Here is a 19,351-nt window from a genome sequence, read left to right on the forward strand (position 1 = left end):
TTGCACTCATACAGCAGGCTGAGAGAAGCTCAAACTGATTTCAAATGTACCTTTAAAAAGGATTTTGTATTGAGTTCTCTCAGAAGTTAAATAGCTCCTTGCGAAAAAAGACTTAAAATTGCCATCTGCTTCATTGTACTCTAAGCGTCTGGGCGTCATCTCTCACTTCAATGTACACTGCTTGAAAAAAGGCTACAAATCTGCTCACATTTACTTCACTCTAAATATGTGATTAATGAAGCCATATAGGTGATATACAGTATACTATATATCATTTTTGTTTGATACTTTTTGAATGAGTTAATTGTTACAGTCCAACTCTCACTAACAGAAATCTTCATGACCTGCCTCTGTCTGATTGTGTTGTTGGCTGGTACAGTGATGGATGGTGTAGATGCCTGGTGGTCCGTTTTTGGTGGAAAGAGAGGAAATGAAACATGACACACATTGAAAAAATCTGGGGAAACAGAAATGTGATATACATAAACATATTCAGAACTTTGGGAGTAGCCAAATCTGGACCACGCTGCTAAGAAACTCTAGTCAGTAAAGTAACACTTTAAAATGATTACAGTTTTTCTCGATTGTTTACACACATTTTCTGAAATCTCAAGCCTCATACTCTCAGAACTCTACACACAAATCAAAAAACACACACACAATGGGCAAAACCCCTCAATTCTCCTGCAAAATGAAACTTTACATTCAAAACAATGTTATTTCTTCTCAAAATGGTATTTTGTTTTCAAATGACACACACAAACCATCATTTGAATAGACATTTATAAGAACCAGTTGAACACTGATGTGCTCAATGTAAAACACTATGATGAATGGAAAACACTTCTTCTCCATTCATCATGATGACTTAGGCCTTTTTTTTGTTCAGTGTTACACTTACTACAGACAGTACATACATAAGTGTGTTGTAAAATATTTTAGAATATTGTTTTTATACTCAGAACACACAAATACACGGTAACAAATATATTTTATTTTCCCCACAAAAACAATGTACACAGTGTACATCCCAACCAACACAAAGTTGCACATACAGTGGAAAAAAAAAAAAACTATGCTGCATCCTCTCTTCTGTTTCGGTCTGGCCACAGCACCTCATCCACATCACAAGCAATGTTTTCCCTGGCCAAGCAGCGGGGGAAATATCGCTTAGCATGTCGAATCCAGCCATGAAAAGCATCAACTGATTGCTAATTGTAACACTGTGTGACAGGTGTTTGCCCATGTGATGAGTCAGTGTGCATAGTAGGGCAATTGACTTTAGAATTTTGAATGACAGTGTGTTCCTTTTGAAAACGAGATTTTCTTCATGAAAATTGTGCCAAATGCAGAGAATTGTGTGTAGTGTTTTGAAAAAAAGTGTGTTTTAGAACTGCAATTTGAGTGTAAAGCAGGAATTGTGCTTGTAGTTTAGCAGAATTGGTTCAGGGGGTTGGTGCATGAGTTACATGTTGTGGTCATTGTGTGTCAAGTACCAGTATTTGTGTGTAAACAATTGAGAAAAACTGTAATAAATACTTTGTCAGAATTTCTTTTAACTCTCGGTAATATTACATTTGTGACGGAGTAGCCGTCACTGACTGTGGGCAGCGCACACACATCACCTCAGGCCACACACACCAACATTTCTCCGCTGCGCCGCAGTCGCGCGCACACACACACACACGCACACACGCCAAACATTTCTCCGCTCCCTTCCTGATTCACTCCGTAGTTAAAACACATCGCGACATATCCCTCTCCCCTAAACTGTTTATCAGTAGTGCGACCAAAGGTGCACACTTTGATTGTTCTGCTGTTTCCTATACGCATATATTCACACAAACATTATTCTCACTCACCAGCTGCTGACACGCTGCGTGTCCATCCTGTCATGTCCCATTCATGGGATTGACGAGCAAACAGGGCCGTAACAAATCCCCCCGTTATAAAGGGTGCCCTCGCGCGTTTTTGAGATCATGTGATCAGTTTAAATATGTTTATTATTTGGAATTGTGATTATGTTGCAAATTAACTTGTTTTGGTTGGGGGGGAATGTGGCGGCCGGCCAATAGAGGGCCACGGGGCCCTTTCCCCACCCACCTTGAGCCACCAAAAAAAAAAAAAAAAAATTATAAAATTATTAATTATAAAAATTATAAAAATTATAAAAATTGTCAATATGTGTGTTTTTGACCTATGGAATATACCCGTAATATTTGTAAAATAGGATAACTGCGCCAAATATCTGCTTTCCTCCTTGAACTCTCTGCTAGTGCACCTCTCAGCTGCTCTGCTGCACGTGCACTTTCTGGGGCCAAATGGATTTGGCCCAAGGAAGGCGGGTCTAATAAGCAGTACAGCCAATCACTGATTAAAGATATATGATTACAAGCATGAATGACATACAATTCATCCAATCAGCGCCGTAAAAAAGACTTCCGGGAGGGCCAAACTGATTTGGCCCATGGTGTGCGCGCGCACGTTCACGTGTGTCTCTCTCTGTTCTCGTCAGGGCTCATGTCAGTTCTCGCGTGATCTTGTCTTCTCGTCTCTCGCTTCTCTCCACTTCTCTTCTCTCACAGCCCATTTTAACGGCATGACAATGGAACAGCCAAGCACTAGTAGCGCTTTTTGATACCTTTTTTTGCATTGAATCGTACTAGGATGTTTGTTGAAATTGATTGGCCCTACCCAAAAAAAAATCCACCAGCCGCCACTGAGACAGAGGTATATCATTTATATGTAAAATATGCCTAGGTTAAAGGGACTATAAATATCTTCTATGATGAAAAATAATGTTAATTGTTATTTTTCTGTGTAAGGAATACGCCCAGGGGAGGGGCTATTGGTTTAAAAGGGGGTCATCTTGGCCAGCTGAGGTGAGTCTGATCTTGAAGTGTTGACAGAGAAGGTCACACTCAGGAAGGTAACGTATAGATTGTATTTTTGGATTGTTTTTGCCTATTCTGAAAGAAATCATGGAGTTATTGAGGAACTCGATTTTCAGTACTATTTGATGTTTTGTACAGAGCTTATTTTCTATTTTTCACTTTTTGTAAATAGTAAGCAATGATTGCACTTTGGGAGGCCGGCATAATAAAAAGGGGATTAATACAACGTTTTCCGACTACGCCAGTGTTTTTCATGTTGCACGGAGTTTTGACATAGAACCCCGCGACAACATTATAATTTTTTGCTTTAAAGTTTAGACTATTATATTGAGTGTTTTACAGTCTTTACTATTATCATCATTAGTAGTAGGATTATTGGTATTAATATTATTATTATTATCCCTTTGCAGAAGGACAAAAACTGATTGCGGGATGTTATTAACCTCAGCTTTGAATGTTTGGCAAAACACAAAGATCCTTTGCACAGCTTAATACTGAACAAGTCCTCCTCAAAACAGCATATAAGATTATCAACGATCCCACACATCCTGTTTGACAACTGCCTTTGTAGTGTTGGATATTGTTGCCAGTTATAGATTGACCGCTGCCCTTAATCCTTCTGTATTTCAAGTCTTTCTAACATTGTCATATTTGTATTCTTAGATTGTTTTTAAGTGTTTTTAATTAGTGGCCTATGTGTACTTTTATTTGCAAACTCCACTGACCTTGAGGGGCCATTAAGAGTAATGTATTAATGTAATCCGCTCAAAAGATGTACAGACGACGAAAATAAACACTTAACGGAATACAGTTCATTCAGGTAACTCAGACAAAAGCTGCATCGAAGCAACAAACACTGGAGGACACTTTTAAAGGAAGAGAGAAATTCCCTCGAGACTGCTACAAGGCCAAAAACATTACAGAGAGAGTTTGTTATTTTATAGTTTGTTATTTTGTATTTAAATAATTAATAAATGAATAAATAAATAAACAAACATTAAGGAACAGCTTGGATGCAGGTATTTTTTTTTCTTAATGCAATGCAGATCAATTCAGCTGTCAAGCTTTGGATTTATTTTAACCTCTTAAGGTGGGAGACAGGGCTCAAGCTTAAGGACATCCTGTCGTCCCGGGGCCGAAACAGTATGATCGGTGAGGAGGAAAATTCATTTTGGGACACATTTGGGATGAGAGTTGAAAGAAAATGACCTGCGCAGAGGCAGGAAAAGCCAACACTAAGATCAGATCTAAATCATGTTCATGGAGAGACCTTCGTCTGGTCAGCTAACATTACTGCCAAGCAGCTGAAATAGAGAGTGATATTGTGGTTTTAGCTGACGTGTGTCGCCTCACTGTTTTGAGCGATGCTCGTTCAGGTATATTTAGAGCGAGCAAGCAAGCAAGCTCGACGCTGACATTCGTTGAGTTCACGGCCACAGGTGTCGCTGTTAAGAAGCATTTCTGAAAGTTACAAATAGTCCCGTTAACTATAAGGAGTCAAAACTCAGCTCAAATCATGTTACTAAATTTAACCACGTATTTATTTACTTACTCCTCTTCACTCCCTTTGGGTAATAAGGCTGCAAAAGATCTCTCCATTACATTATGTCCGTAGCAACATGCTGCTCCTCTCGCCATGACAATTGCATCTTGTCCAGCAACTCCTTCAACTTTAAGACGCACAGCCAGCAGGGCCGGTTCTAGCTTATTGGGGGCCCGTATGCAAAATCTTGTTTTTTGACCAAGTGCTTCTTTTTATACATAAAAAATATTTTAATTTAACTTAGCTGCATTGTTAACATCAAAATTAAAAAAAACATGCAAATTATATATATTAAAAAAAACATTAAATGACGTTTTAAAATTAAAAAAAAAGAGATTTGGATAAATTATACATTTATGAACAAAAATAAACCACTTTTCAATTTATATTAAAGGTCACTTTGAATGATTAACTAATGATAATGTAGAAAAACAAAGATTTTAAATTTGTGACGGTCCGCATTCATTTCGGGACAGCTTAGGTTGTATTTCGGGAAAAAGGTTAGTTTAGAGCCCCGGTGCTGGAAGGTGTGGTTCGCCTAGACAGGCATACCAAAAATAAATCAAGAATAGCTCAACAACTACCAGGTCTATATGCATGATCTTGGTCTCTATGGATAGGTAAGAGCTTGGAGAATTCATCCCCAGTGTAAGAAACATTGTGACTTTTAATATGCCTGAGTAAATTGTGATGAACCAAAAGAAACATTTACATTTTTATCCTTGCCTAAAATGTTTTCTAGATTGGACAGTGAGTGGATAACACAACAGGAGACAGGATGTGTTACTGGTTAAATTAATTTGCCAGGAAATGAATGTCTTAAAATACAGAGGAAAAGGGATACCCAGGAGGGACAAAGAAATGAAGAGCAGGTGAGCAAGAGACACTGTAAGGCAGACAAAAAAAGAAGCCCTTGAATGATGGGATGGCAGTAAGTGATAACGTATAAGAAAATGAGAGAAGACCTCCACCTTTCTATCTCTGTTGTCATCTTGTCCTCACCATTCATTTCCCTCCGTTTCCTTTTCCTCTGACGCTTCCCTCATCCGTCACTCACTTTATCTCCACCTTGCTCCTTCCTAATGCTCTCCCCCTTAACTCCACAAGGATCATTATCATTCCCTGCTTTCTCTTGCTGCTTCATTTATTCACTCTTTAACTCCCTCCGATGCATTTGTTCCTCATTTCTCTTGTCCTGCCTCTCTTTCCCTACCTCATTCACCATCTCTCTCTGTCTCGTTCACTCATTCTCCCTCTCTTGCCCCCCCTCCCCTCTTCGTTCGCTTCAGTCATCAGCTCTCTGCTGTATCTCCCTCACTTGTTTTAAATGCCTTTAGTGCTGGAGAGATTCTACGGTCATTGCGTATCACTTGGTGGGGGCTTTCATTTTCTTTACAATTCATGTCCCTCCCTCTCTGTCATGCAAGCTATTCCAGTTGCTTCATAATTTATGTCCCCCCTCTGTCTTTCTCATCTCACCTCTTCATTTTCTGCACTCTGTGCTTTTTTTGTACCAAATTTTCTTTTCTTCTGCTCACTTACTCAAATACTCCATTTAAAATCGCTCATTCACTCCACAATTGCTGTCTCTCCGATTTTACCTCACCTTACAATACCACTCCGAGACTCTTAGCATGTTTTATACACAAGGTTTTTTCATTAACATAACTAATACTTCAGCCGCAAAAGGACCATTTATGTTGTTAATTACTCTCCTCATGTTACCTTGAATTTCACAAATGCCTCCATGGCGAACATAGAATCCGAAAACAGAGTAAATCCTTGATGAAATTAAGTAAATGGAGGCGAGGTTTACAAATTCTCAAACAAGTCATTGAGGTAACATGCGTGTGTGGTTTATTGATATACAAATTGTCATTTTAAGGGTGAAGTATTCCTTTAATAATTTAAGTATTTTAGCACACAGCGTTTATTCTCTCAATCATAATCTAATCATTCAAGCTTCTCCCAGTCTCGTTGATAAAAGTCCACTCTCTCCTGCTCTCAGCGTTCACAATTTCAAGGCCTTTTCTTAGGAATGTAAAACCTTCAATAGTTGTTTACAAATGGCTTCAAAAATGTACTTCTTACAGAGGCTGGGACCGCCTCTTGACATGACACGACATCACTTCATCTATGTTTGGCCACATAACCACAGAAACAAGAAAAATACACAAACGAAGAATAAAATCGTTTTGTATAATTATCTCTTTTTCACTATTTTGGCCATTTTTCACTATTTTTTCTGACATTTCATAAACAATGAATTGATTAGTCATAAACACAATAGACAGATTAATTGATAAGGAAAGTTATTGTTACTGTAGCTGCAGAACTGTCCCTGTGAAAGCAGCTAAAGTTTTAGCAATTGTGCACTCTTACTGGTTAAATATGTCTGGCTTTCACAGCCTATAAGTTACACCAAAATACATTAATATATAAATAAATAAATTAAGTTATTGTGAGTTGTCTCACGGATGTTCACATCCAAGGATGGTCTATTCTACTTCTATTTGAGGCTTATAAAAATCAGTGAGACCAGATAAATAATGAAAAACTACCTCAAGGCACTGCACAACAACTCCACCACCTTTTAGTTGCCATGGCAATACGTGATCACGACAGTGTCAAGGTAACAGAGAAATCAAACTGCCAGAAACTGTGTTTTCCATCCAGATGAGCTTTTTTGGTGCCTTGCTCAAGAGACCAGAGGAAAACTGGCATCTCTCCAGCTACCAGTTCACACTCAGTACTTGGTCCAGGCAGGGACTTTAAATAGCGACCCTCCGGTTCCCAAGCCAAGTCCCTATGGACTGAGAAAAGTGTGTGTATGTTTTTGTGCCTGCAGGTGCTTTGGCTATATAGGCCCTACATACTGTATGTATACTGTACAATATGTGCATAATACATGCAAGTTTACCCCGTATAGCCGAATGTGAGTCAGGACCTGGCAGCAAAAAGTTCTAATTTTTCTCCAGAAATAAAAGTGGATCCTTTTGTAACCATTATGGATATTAAGTAAATGATTTTTATGAAGAAAATAGGAGGATAAAATGACATGTGAAAGTGAGAAATTAGTATTTCACTTGGTAAGGAAATAGAGTAAATGTTAGCCATACTGCTGCCACAGACGGCAGAATATGTCTGAAATTGAGCTTTTCTTCAAGTTAATATTTTTCAAGTATTCTTACTCCAACTCAGTCATGACAGGCCACTCTGATTTTTTTGAGTAGAAGGTAGAAGGAACCTCCATCTGAAGAGACATTTGCTGTGACTTTTACCTGCACAGAAAAGCAACACTGGAGGCTGTTGTAAGGAGGCAAATGGTGCTATAGGTCACACACACACACACACACGTACAAAGGCCAATACTGACTTAATACTTTAACAGGAATTTAAAAATTAAATGAAAAAAGGCTACACATGAATAAAACCTTACACTTTGTAGGTGCCCCTCGATGTCCTTCTGTGCTTGTGCCTCAGTGAAAAAAAGCGTTGCTATAAAGCGCTGCATGTATACATAAAGAGAGAAGAAGTAAGAGAGGAGTAAGTGACAAAAACGTTTCTTTACTACCAGAAACTTTGACCCTTCAGAAATAAATGTACCTATAACTATAATTAAAATTCAAAAAAAAAAAAAAAAGAAAAGAAAAATACATCAATAAAGAATTGACATTTCACAGCTAAGGTCTTTCAATCCCGGGGTCATTTCTGGGGAATGGGAGAAGTTTGCCTTCAGGGCTTTCTGCCAGAAAGGTTTTATTTTAAGCCAAACCATGATCTTTTCCTGAACCTAACCAAGCAGGTTTGTTGCCTAAAACCGAAGGAGATTTCTGGCATAAAGCCCAGAAGGCAAACTTCTCTCATGTGCGTGGAATATGAAAGGGTGACAGAGAAGAGATGGAAAGAGGAGTGGGAGATCCAGTATAGAGGAGAAGGTTGGGATGTCAAGAAGACACTGAGAGTTTGACCTGGAGGTATACTGAATAATGGATGGATGAAGTGGAGGGTGGAGACGAGACGAGAGGAGAGGAGAGGAGAGGTTGGAGCCGTCATCACCTCATTCTCTCCTTTTGCTTTTTTTTGTCTATACTTATTTTCTTTACTTATTTTTCTTATTTCTTCTTCTCTCTCATTGGCACCATATCAGGCAGTTGCTGACTCACATATGGATCCTTTACATGCACATTTTTAATAAAAGTATCTAGTTAAAGTGGCAGTAGGCAGAATATCCCGGGCAAAACTTTCATAATAACCTTTCAGCATATTGTAATTCAAGTGTTCTGGGAGATAACTAGACTTCTCTACCTCCTCATGGCTCTGTTTTCAGGCTTTAAAAAAATCTAGATGGCTGCCGGGTCACAAACTTTCTCATTTTATAGCTAAACAGCACACTACAAGATGTTTCTGAAAACATTTGAGGTGAGAAATAGGCATTACAGTAACAGAATATTGATTCATATTTGATCAGCACTGCCTAGTTTAACCGTTCGATCGGAGTTCACGAGGGATTGACAGATGCTCAGAGACGGCAGGCTCCAGCTCAGCTCTGATTGGTTGTTTTCCTCCGGTCTGTGAAATCTTGCAGGTGCCATTAGGAGCACCGGAGGAAACCGGAGGACCCAGAGGCACATGTTTTTTTTCAGATACCTGTCTCATGCACTACTGTCAGGATATAGTGAATCATATTTGCTCCATTTCCACCCACTGCAACTTTAACACACTCCTATTATTGACATAACTATATTTTTATGAATATAATCAGGGTAATCATAGAGAACAGATGGTAAAATGTTTATTCCTCTCAGCCATTGAAATCATTACAAATTGGAACCTCTTCAGTTTTGTCAAACAGTCAAAGGTCAGTGTACTTTGACCCATGTGTTGTATTGAAGCAAATCACTGGAGTGCACTGGAGTGATGAGCATGTGCGCCAGTTATTAAATTCATTCATGTTAACTGAGTTGTTGGAGAAATGGTGCTACTTTGACCCACGTATAAACACTGTAATCCTAACATTGCCTGAAGCTGATAACTCCATAGTAATGGAGGTATTGCTAAATGCACTCAATTAGTGGAACACAAGAATAAGCTTAAACCTGCTGGATTGCCAAGATTACAAGCAGCCAACATTGGGAACGCAAAAGGTCAGGGCAGCAAAGCTCTAGCAGGAAAAGCGAGAGAGAGGCGTGGGGGGTTCTTGGAAAGAAGCCACTGACTGGCAGCGTTGGTAGAGCTTTTATAACTCGTTTCTGTTTTTGTGCCTTTTTTCAGGTGACCGAGGAAAAGACTGAGGGAGGAAATTAAAATGATTTTGCAGCCACTGGGAGCAGCTGTAATTGGTATCTCGTACTAAAGAGATGTCCTGTCTGAGCTAATCTGAGCATATCACGACTGTTTGTCCCCGAGTTATGGTTATGGCTCACATCTCCCAGAACAGCAATTGAATTTATTTCACTAGTAAAAACCACTAATTATGAATACTGCTTTCCGGGGAGTCCACATATATTAAAAACAAATAATAAGGCAATAAGACATCAAAGAGTTGTGTGTTTCTATCTGAAAGCCTGAAGACCGGTGTTACACAGAAATCTGCGACCACCAAAATCTGTGCCAGCAACACGAGGTCAAGGAGGATTCCAGGATGTGGGCAGCCGATTAGACTGTTTTCAGGCTATTAATTAAACGTTACCAGTCGCTATAAGCCCCATAGATGTCGGTCAATAGGGGCGTACTACACCCGCTAGTAGGTTTTATGTTCTATTCACATGGTAGATCACTGAAAGAAGGTATAAAAGAACACGACAATGACCTCTAGCGGCTGTAGTAACTATGACAGGAGCAGCAGCACAAGTCGGGCACTGTAGTAAAAACAGCATGAAACTCAATAAGGGGTGGAGGTCGGGGACAATGCATGGGACATAAAACATAGGATTTTCACCCAGGAGACTTGAGTTTGCATTATTTTTATCCAAAATATGGTGTTTTTCCCTAAACTTACCCAAGTGTTTTTTTCTCCTAAACCTAAAGAAGTTGTAGTTTTTTGCCTAAACCTAAAGAAGCCTTTTTGTTTGTGTTCAAAACGTGACGTTTTATTCACTTTTACAACATTTTAGAACGTGTTGCTTTTGAGATTCACTTTTACAGCGTAATAGGCGTAGCAGGCCCCTTTTGACCTACATCTATAGTGCTTATAGCGACTGATAACACCTATGTAATGGCCTGCTAATAGTCAAATCGGGTGCACAGGGTGTGATTGCAACATTGTGCTATATAAGGTAATGGAACTTGAGAGTAAAGATGTTGAGATGATTAATACATACTGTAGAAAAGCCTAAAAAGATGTTGAATCTTTGCTTTTTGCTTCCAGCTCTCTGGTAGTCTTGTTCAACAGAGTATCGTAGCAGCGGCAGTGGCGGCGGAAGAGAGGTGAAACTACCTGTCAGGAGGACTTCAGGGGGGCAACTGATGCCAAGTGGATTTGAAATAAGATATTGAAAACTTTTACTCAAGCAGGATTTTTTACTCGAGCTCCTGACCATGGCCTGGAGCTGGCTGACCCCTTCTCACCTTTATTCATAAGCACCACCACCCCTGTACATTTCTCCAAGCTATGTTACCTCAGGAGGGAATATTTTAATGGAAATTAATCTTTAGTTATCGATAAGTAGATCTTTGGTATCCTTGAGGATTTCCACCCTTGGATATATATATATATATATATAAAGTCCTTGCTGTATCAGTGGTTGTTGATGTGAAATGTCAGTAGCCTAAAGCCGAGTTAAGATGTACACATACTATTAGAATCATCATCGAGGAAATTTTGTGACTCACTAAGTGAAAAAGTGAGATTGCCTTTGGCTGTGATTTTGTCAGTGCAGTTAGAAATCTGATGAGCATGAATAGAGGATTAAATCACCCAATAAGTCGGTCATTACTGTATTTTGTAGGGCTCTCACACAGCGCTGTGCTCCGCTGGTGTTCTTAGAGGGAAGGTTTGTTTGTCTTATTTATGAGGCCACAGCTGGAAGCACAAGATTTTTGTCTCAAACTTCTCATTTTTCTTTTTTTTGGTTGTAATAGACAGGTGAAATTCACATTATATAGTTGTTCTATTGAGGGCAAATACTAAATTAAACACTGTTTCGCATTTTCTACATTAAAATGTAACCAGGCTGTGCTCTAACTTTCTTTTAAACTGATATAAAAAAAAGACTATATTCTGTATAAATATGCTTATCCACGTTTCATCTATAATTTGTATATGCCTCCGAAGATACTTTCTCATTTCTATATTTCATCATGCTGTACTTTTAGTCTTTTTGTGCTACTTGCTTTATTAATGATATATGGAATGTTTTAGGGCACCTGAATGTTTCTTTCGCTCATATTTCTTTAACCCGACCGCCTCAGAGCTGATTTACTGCTGCCTTTGCTTAGGTTAAAAGTTTAAATTATGGTGATGCAACATTTTTAGTTGGTGCTTTGTGTGTGTAAGCTGATTTAGTCAAATTTGCTTAAGATGTAAATGTGAATAAAGTTGGGGAAAGTTTTCCTATTTTGTCTATTTTTCATATTCCTATTTTATAAAAAAATTAAATCCAACTTTGAGTCCCAACTTGAACTGATTCTTCATTATAAAGTGTGACCACAGATGGGGTCGTTGATAGGGTGACCAGGTGTCCTACTTTATGAGGGACTGCAAAGCATTTTTACCCCTTGTCCCACTTTTTCATTAGCTCTAGTTTTCAAAAGTCAAACCACTGCAGGACAGACGCTTTTTTTAAAATCTGGCTTTTATCCAATGGCTGTGAAGAAAGCAGGGAAGGCTGTCATCACGGCGCTGTGTTTGCTGTCAAACTGCGCACACGTGGGTCAAGTGCAGGTTAACATTTCACCGTCTTTGCTACGCTATGCCCGACGGAGAAAATTGCGAGTCACTGCAAAGTCATAAGCTATGCAGATTTTAGACAGAATATGATGGAAACTACCACAAAGAAAAGCAAATTCAGCTACAACAAAGACTGTGAAAGTATTTATAATCAGGTGGAAGGTGATTCTTAGAGTTTCTTTGTGAAATATTCCAGTTATTTTTTAGTTTACACAGTGGGAATACGAGTCTGAGGCCATGGTTCTCTGTCCGAAAACGGTGGACTGCGCCCTCCGGATTGGGAGTGAGTTACTGCCCCATGCGAGGGAGTTCAAGTATCTCAGGGTCTTGTTCACGAGTGAGGGTAAAATGGAGTGGGAGATGGACAGGCGGAACGGTGTGGCGTCAGCAGTCAGTGGGCGCTGTACCGGACCATTGTGGTGAAGAGGGAGCTGAGCCAGAAGGCGAAGCTCTCGATTTACCGGTACATCTAAGTTCCAACCCTCACCTATGGTCATGAGCTTTGGGTAGTGACCAGAAGAATGAGATCATGGATACAAACGGACGAAATGAGTTTTCTTCGTAGGGTGACTGCGCTCAGCCTCAGAGATAGGGCGAGGAGCTCGGAGTAGAGCTGCTGCTCCTCCACGTCGAAAGGGGCCAGCTGAGGTAGTTCGTGCATCTGATCAGGATGCCTCCTGGACGCCTCCCTTTGGAGGTTTTTCGGGCATGTCCAACTGGTAAGAGGCCCCGGGGTAGACCCAGAACACGCTGGAGAGATTATATATCTCGGCTGGCCTGGAAACGCCTCAGGATCCCCCAGGAAGAGCTGGAAAATGTCACTGGGGAGAGGGACGTCTGGAATTCCCTGCTAAGTCTGTTCATGTGAGTCTCACAAGAAACGTGCGGCTCAAAAGGAGATGTGCCGACTACCTCTCAGCCTTGGTAACGTGTCCCACATTGTCCCACACAAGCATACTCTTTGTCCCACATTTAGTTTCCTGGGATCTGGTCACCCTAGGCGTCGAAGAATCCATGAAAGGCAACAGCACCGTGTTGTCGCCGAAGCTTTAAGCATCCTGTTTTGACTTTATAACACTGCACAACACTGCTCTGTCTAATCATTTCAATTTTGGGGATGCCAGAATGCGGTGGTGAGACATATCAGTCTGCCAAATTTGATCAAATCCCAATTGTTGGGGGGACATTGCGCGCTGAGCAGACCGATGACTGGACTGTGGGAGACAATAAAGCAGAAAGGAACAGAAGCATTGAGCGTACGCCAGAGCACAAGGATAATGTGAAAACTGTGTGACTTTAACAGGGAGGTGCAAATTGTTTGAGGAAAACAGAATTTCTTAAAAATAATAATAAAAAAAACTCAATAATAACAAATAAAGTACGAAATAATGAAGAAAAAATAACCTTTACCGAACACCTACAGGCTGGAAAATGTTGTGCTCAGATTGGATGTGAGTCTCCTTCCTGCTTAATTCTGTTTCTGTTGATAGTTGAAGAGAAAGACATGTTATTAATGTTTAAACTGCGTACACACACACACACACACACACACACTTCCTCTCAAAGAAAACACACAACACAGATAAACACTCTCCCACACACATCAAGAACCCTATTAAAGTTTAATATACAACGCAGAATCACAAGTAGAAACTGTACAGTCTGAAAATCGGAATAAAACCGACTGAAAAAGAGTCGACAAGGATAAACTGGTCAAGACAGCTTTTTAAAAAATCTACCATAAAATAGAATAGAAAAGCTTTTTTATAGTCAGCTGTCCTGACTTCTGGTCCTGATGCCCTCTCATGTGCTCCGGAGAGAATTAAAATGCATTTTATTAGAAAAGTGGGGGGAAGGTTACACAGCGGAGGATTGGCGGGTTGCAGGTGAGGAAACTGAGCAAAAGCTTATCAGAGTTTTCCACAGAAATAGAAATAGTCTTTTGAAAACACACATACACACACACACACACACACACACACACACACACACACACACACGCACAGGCGCATACCATTATCAGTGTTATTGTGAGGAGATATTATTAACTGAATTATTATTAAAGAACTCCCGTGCCCTAATGTGAAGGACGGGGCAAGGAAAAGCTGTTTATGGCGCTATGTGTGGGTGACTGTGTGTGCACTTGAGTGTGTGTGTGGATATATATTTATATGCATGAGTCTGTATCATTGACATTTGTGTGTTTTTAATAAAAAATACTGAATAAGGCCTTTTCTTTTCTCTTTCTCTCATGTTACATTATTGTCATACTTGAGAGTTGGTGATACCTTTTGCGTCCAGGAATGTAAAACCCTCCTGCCGTGCCGACGAAGTGTATCTGAATTAAAAAAAAAGAAAAAGAGGAGAGGTGAGCAACGTGAAAGAAGAGAGAAGAGAAGACAAAGTGTGTGGCGACTGGAGTAGTAACGATGAAATAAAAGCAAAGAAGATTACAGATGAAATCCGTCTGCAGTGGACCTCACTGTGAAGCTGATGATACACAGCCGACATACTGAGGAGGTGTAGAGCTGTAATCATGCTTTCAGCGGGGACCGGGATTAGTTAGAGACCGACATCCTGCTCTTATTACAGCAGAGCCTATTTGGTTATCAATCTATCTATCTATCTGTCTATCTGTCCATCCATCCATCCGTATATCCATCCATCTATCTATCTGTCCATCCATCCATCCGTATATCCATACATCAATCTATCATCTATCCATCCGTCTATCTATCTGTCTATCCATCCATCCATCCGTCTATCCAACCATCAATCTATCCATCTGTCTATCTATCATCTATCCATCCGTCTATCCATCTATCAATCCATCTATCATCTATCCATCCGTCTAGCTATCCATCTATCATCTATCCATCCATCTATCCATCCGTCTATCCATCTATCTATCCATCTATCAATCCATCTATCATCTATCCATCCATCTATCCATCCATCTGTCTATCCATCTGTCTATCAATCCGTCTATCTATCATCTATCCATCCGTCCATCCGTCTATCCATCCATCAATCTATCCATCTATCATCTATCCATCCATCTATCTATCCATCTATCCATTCATCTATCCATCCGTCTATCCATCTATCCATTCATCTATCCATCCGTCTATCCATCTATCTATCCATCTATCAATCCATCTATCACCTATCCATCGATCTATCTATCCGTCTACCTATCAGCTATCTATCTATCCATCTATCTATCTATCTATCTATCCATCAGTCTATACATCTATCTATCTATTCATCTATCCATCCATCTATCTATCTATCTGTATCCATCTATCCGATATCCCAAAATGAATATGGAATCAGCTCACAGACCCCGCAGCAGTCACTGTTGGAATCATTCAATATTCAATACGCCTCCAAGCTAGATCATCTCTCTCTCTCTCTGTTTCTCTCTCTCTCTCCTTATCATATTGTCTATCTGCATGGTCCTCTCTCATACTCCCTCTCTCTTCTTCTGTGCACACTTGTAGACTATCAAACTTCACAGCTGTCAACATGAGCCACATTCATAATTCAAAGTGCTCAGAATCTAGATCATATCATATCTATCTATCTATCTAACTATCTATCTATATATCTATCTAGCTATTTATCACCTTTCTGTCTGTCAGAATATGAAATTTAAACAAAGTACATCTCAATCAACCCACATGACAACAGCAACAACAACGCTACACACCTCCTTAACTGTGTTGCTCTCTCACACTCGGGCGCCCTCAGTCAACAGTGTAGGTGACTCATACATAAACATGAGTTCAAATAAAGAGAAATGATGTTTGCGAGATGTTTAAACAGAGAGACAGGCAGCAAGACAGGCAGGCAGGGGGCAGACGGTGCATACAGAGAAGACATGTAAGCGTGACACAGAAAAATGGAAATGTTGTGAGTGTGCAGGCATACATCTGCCATCTGATATATCAGGCCCCCTCTTCTTTTTTGTAGCATGCTCAGTTTGGACAGTAAACGTGTCCATGAATTGCTGCGGGTTGTTTTCACTTTCCTTTTATTTGTTTTGCCATTTATTCATATGATGGATTTTTGCCTTGCACAGGTTCATAATTATGTGCAGCTGCATGCGTCTGTGTGTTGACCTCTCCAGTAGACACCAGCGTGTTTAGTATTCTAGTCTGTCGCCGGCTTTCTGTGGCCAATCATCACACACTCACACACACATTTAAATGACGCCCCGCTGCCACATAATTTCACTGCCGGCTCTAAAGCAGAGTTAATCAACTCTAATCAATGTTCATCTCATAAACACTGAGATAAATTGATAATGCCGAACATAGAATAGACCAAAGATTAGAAGCCTTTGTCGTCTGACAGATAGCACCGCTGCTCTGATTAAGTCTGTCAAAGTTCCTGACCCAAAGGGTGCTGGGAAAATTAAAATAGGCTCTCAAATGATTTCGGTGTAGTGTGTGGTGGTGAGAGATGAGCCTCTGGCTACGGTGAGAGTGATATATCAGGTCTTTGCAATGAAATTAACTGTTGTTTCATATATCATGTAAAAAGTAATGGTAAAAGATGAAGTTGATTTTTTGACCTGACGGCAGCTCAAGAGGAAAGCTCAAAGACTGCTCAAAATACTCAGTAAATTTAAATTTTTATATTCAATTTGATATTTATTATCTGGAAATTGAGATCCAGGCATGATGATAGTGTTAAAAGAAAGGCCAGAGGGTCACTAACAAAATTACAGTTTATCCTCTGAGGGCCATGAGTGTTCACAGCAGATTTGATTGAGATGCAAACAGTTAGTTTGCAAACTACCTTGTCATAAAACAAAGTGTTGACCATGCAGACGTTTTCAGAAAATGTGGAATCATTCACTGGAAACCATAAATGGCTATATAAAATTCTATCAATCTAAATTAGCTATCTGATCAGCTCAAAATGTCTTACTCTGGACCAGTGTTGTACAGACAGACAGACGTGACATCACCGTGATTTAAGGCATGAAAAAAGGATGTCAAGTCTTTAAATGATCAGTGTAGTTTTAATCAGAACCAGTTTGATTTCTAGAGTACGTTGTGTGCATTAAAGGAACAATATGTAGGACTGACAGCTAGCGTTTAAAATGGGTAACAGTAGTCCAAATTCAAAACAATGGAGCCGTGGCCCGTCCGCTCCTCCGGTGTGACTGATAGCAGTTAGCGCATGTTTTCGCAATTTGAGGGATACCTTCTGGACTCGACCGCTTTAGCCTCTGGCCACCAGCAGTAGTCGGAATCAGGGAAAGGATGGGGTCGTTGGGAATATCAACATTTTCCTCAGATATATTATAAAATTACAAAGAAAACAATATATGACTAAAATGACAACATATTAACTTATTATGCACCAACAAATTTACTTGACGTCAACAAACATGTCACAAGTCGTGTACTCGGAGCTCGTGAACACGGTAAACACGGCCCCATTTGAAGGCACCAATAGACAGGCAGGTAGGTACAGATACTGGATGTTTTTGAGTATTTGATTTATTGATTGCTGTCGGGATGTAAGGGGAGAATTTCAAAAAATATAACAAAAAAAAATATTTGAATGGCATTACCAACCCTACCTTTAAATAATGTTTGTGACAAATAAATAATCTGATACTTATAAGGGGACAAAAAGCAAGCTAGTAAAGTCGAATTTGCAGACAGGCAGCGGTGAGGAACAGATGAGAATAGAAAAACATGACGGCCGTGGAGCTCCTGGCTACATTCACAGAGCACAGCAGGAGGTATGTTCGCAGGTTTAACATCTTTCTATTGCAAATCTTTCTGAAAAATAAATTCACCTGACTTGGTATGAAAGCTTTATATGTAAAAAAAAAAAAAATGCATCTGTTCATCCCACAGTCGCCACCCAAAGTCTGCAGTCTGAACCCACTCTTTGATCTCATGATGATGAGACTCATACTGACTCAGGATTCAGAGAACAAAAGGTATCCTTCCTTCCGGTCTCCTTTTCACCGTATATCACTAATGAATGAAACACCCGTTGTGCGCTTTTCAGTATGTTTGTTATTACTTTTATTAATTATTATCATCGTCATCATCATCATCAACATTATTCTTCAAGTTTAGCTGTGTAACAAACTTTTTCTTGGCTGTCAAAATATGTTGAAATATCATTTTTTGCATGAAATGAAACCTAAAAACAATAACGTACAGAAAAGGTAGCAGAATAAAATACAACATGAGAAAGAAAATAACCTAAAAAAAAAAGAATCAAAAAATTCTATAAAAGCCATTCAACTGAATAGAAACAAAATTCTACTAAAATATATTGGTTAAATGTACATAGTTGATGTGTGTGTGCATGCATGTGTGTGTGTGTGTGTGTCTGACCAATAATAAACTGGCCTTAAGCTCCCTTGTCTCCCATGGTTAATACTGTACATCCCAAAATGTACACTCAATCTGTACCTCTTTGTGTGTGTGGGTGTGTGTGCGTGTGTGTGTTGTCCCTTCCTTGGCAATAAGAACATAATAAATGGAGTGCAAGCAACAGCATAATTCTCTATAACACATTCTGACAAAGACAAAAAATTTAAACAATGTAAACGCTGATGTGAAATGCCATCAAACCTAAAACACACACTCATTATTGAAGTTAAAACATGTCAGGAGTGTCCTGCAGAACCTCATTTCTTACCAAAAATCTAAATGTCAAGTGAAATAATCTCCCAAAATTCCCTATCAACATTAATATCTATTTATTTTTTAGATATACAGTATCCTTATGAGTCGTGGGAGGCAACGTTAAACTGGCAAATAAGAGATATTTGGATAGGAAAGGGTTCTGCAGAGCACTTACAATATGAAAAGTGTGCATGAACAGAGTTTGTTTTATTCGTATCAAGGCTGTGTTCTTTATACTTCCAACTCAGTAAGTACAGGGAAAGAAGCTAAACTATTGAAACAATTTGGCATCAGAATTTGTCTCCAAGCCCACTGGTGGTTCATCAAGATGAGATGCTCACCCAGATTTAACACA

General features: G+C 39.5%; 1 long non-coding RNA gene across 1 annotated transcript; it reads left to right on the forward strand.

Annotated features, from left to right (window-relative positions):
* Positions 1-1,415: 1,415 nt before the first annotated feature.
* Positions 1,416-19,344, forward strand: LOC119503930. The gene is made up of 3 exons (XR_005210412.1): positions 1,416-1,426; positions 12,638-12,642; positions 19,260-19,344. It is a non-coding gene; the product is annotated as an uncharacterized LOC119503930 (long non-coding RNA).
* Positions 19,345-19,351: the final 7 nt, after the last annotated feature.

This window comes from Sebastes umbrosus, chromosome 15 (genome assembly GCF_015220745.1).
Source record: "Sebastes umbrosus isolate fSebUmb1 chromosome 15, fSebUmb1.pri, whole genome shotgun sequence".
Taxonomy (NCBI): domain Eukaryota; kingdom Metazoa; phylum Chordata; class Actinopteri; order Perciformes; family Sebastidae; genus Sebastes; species Sebastes umbrosus.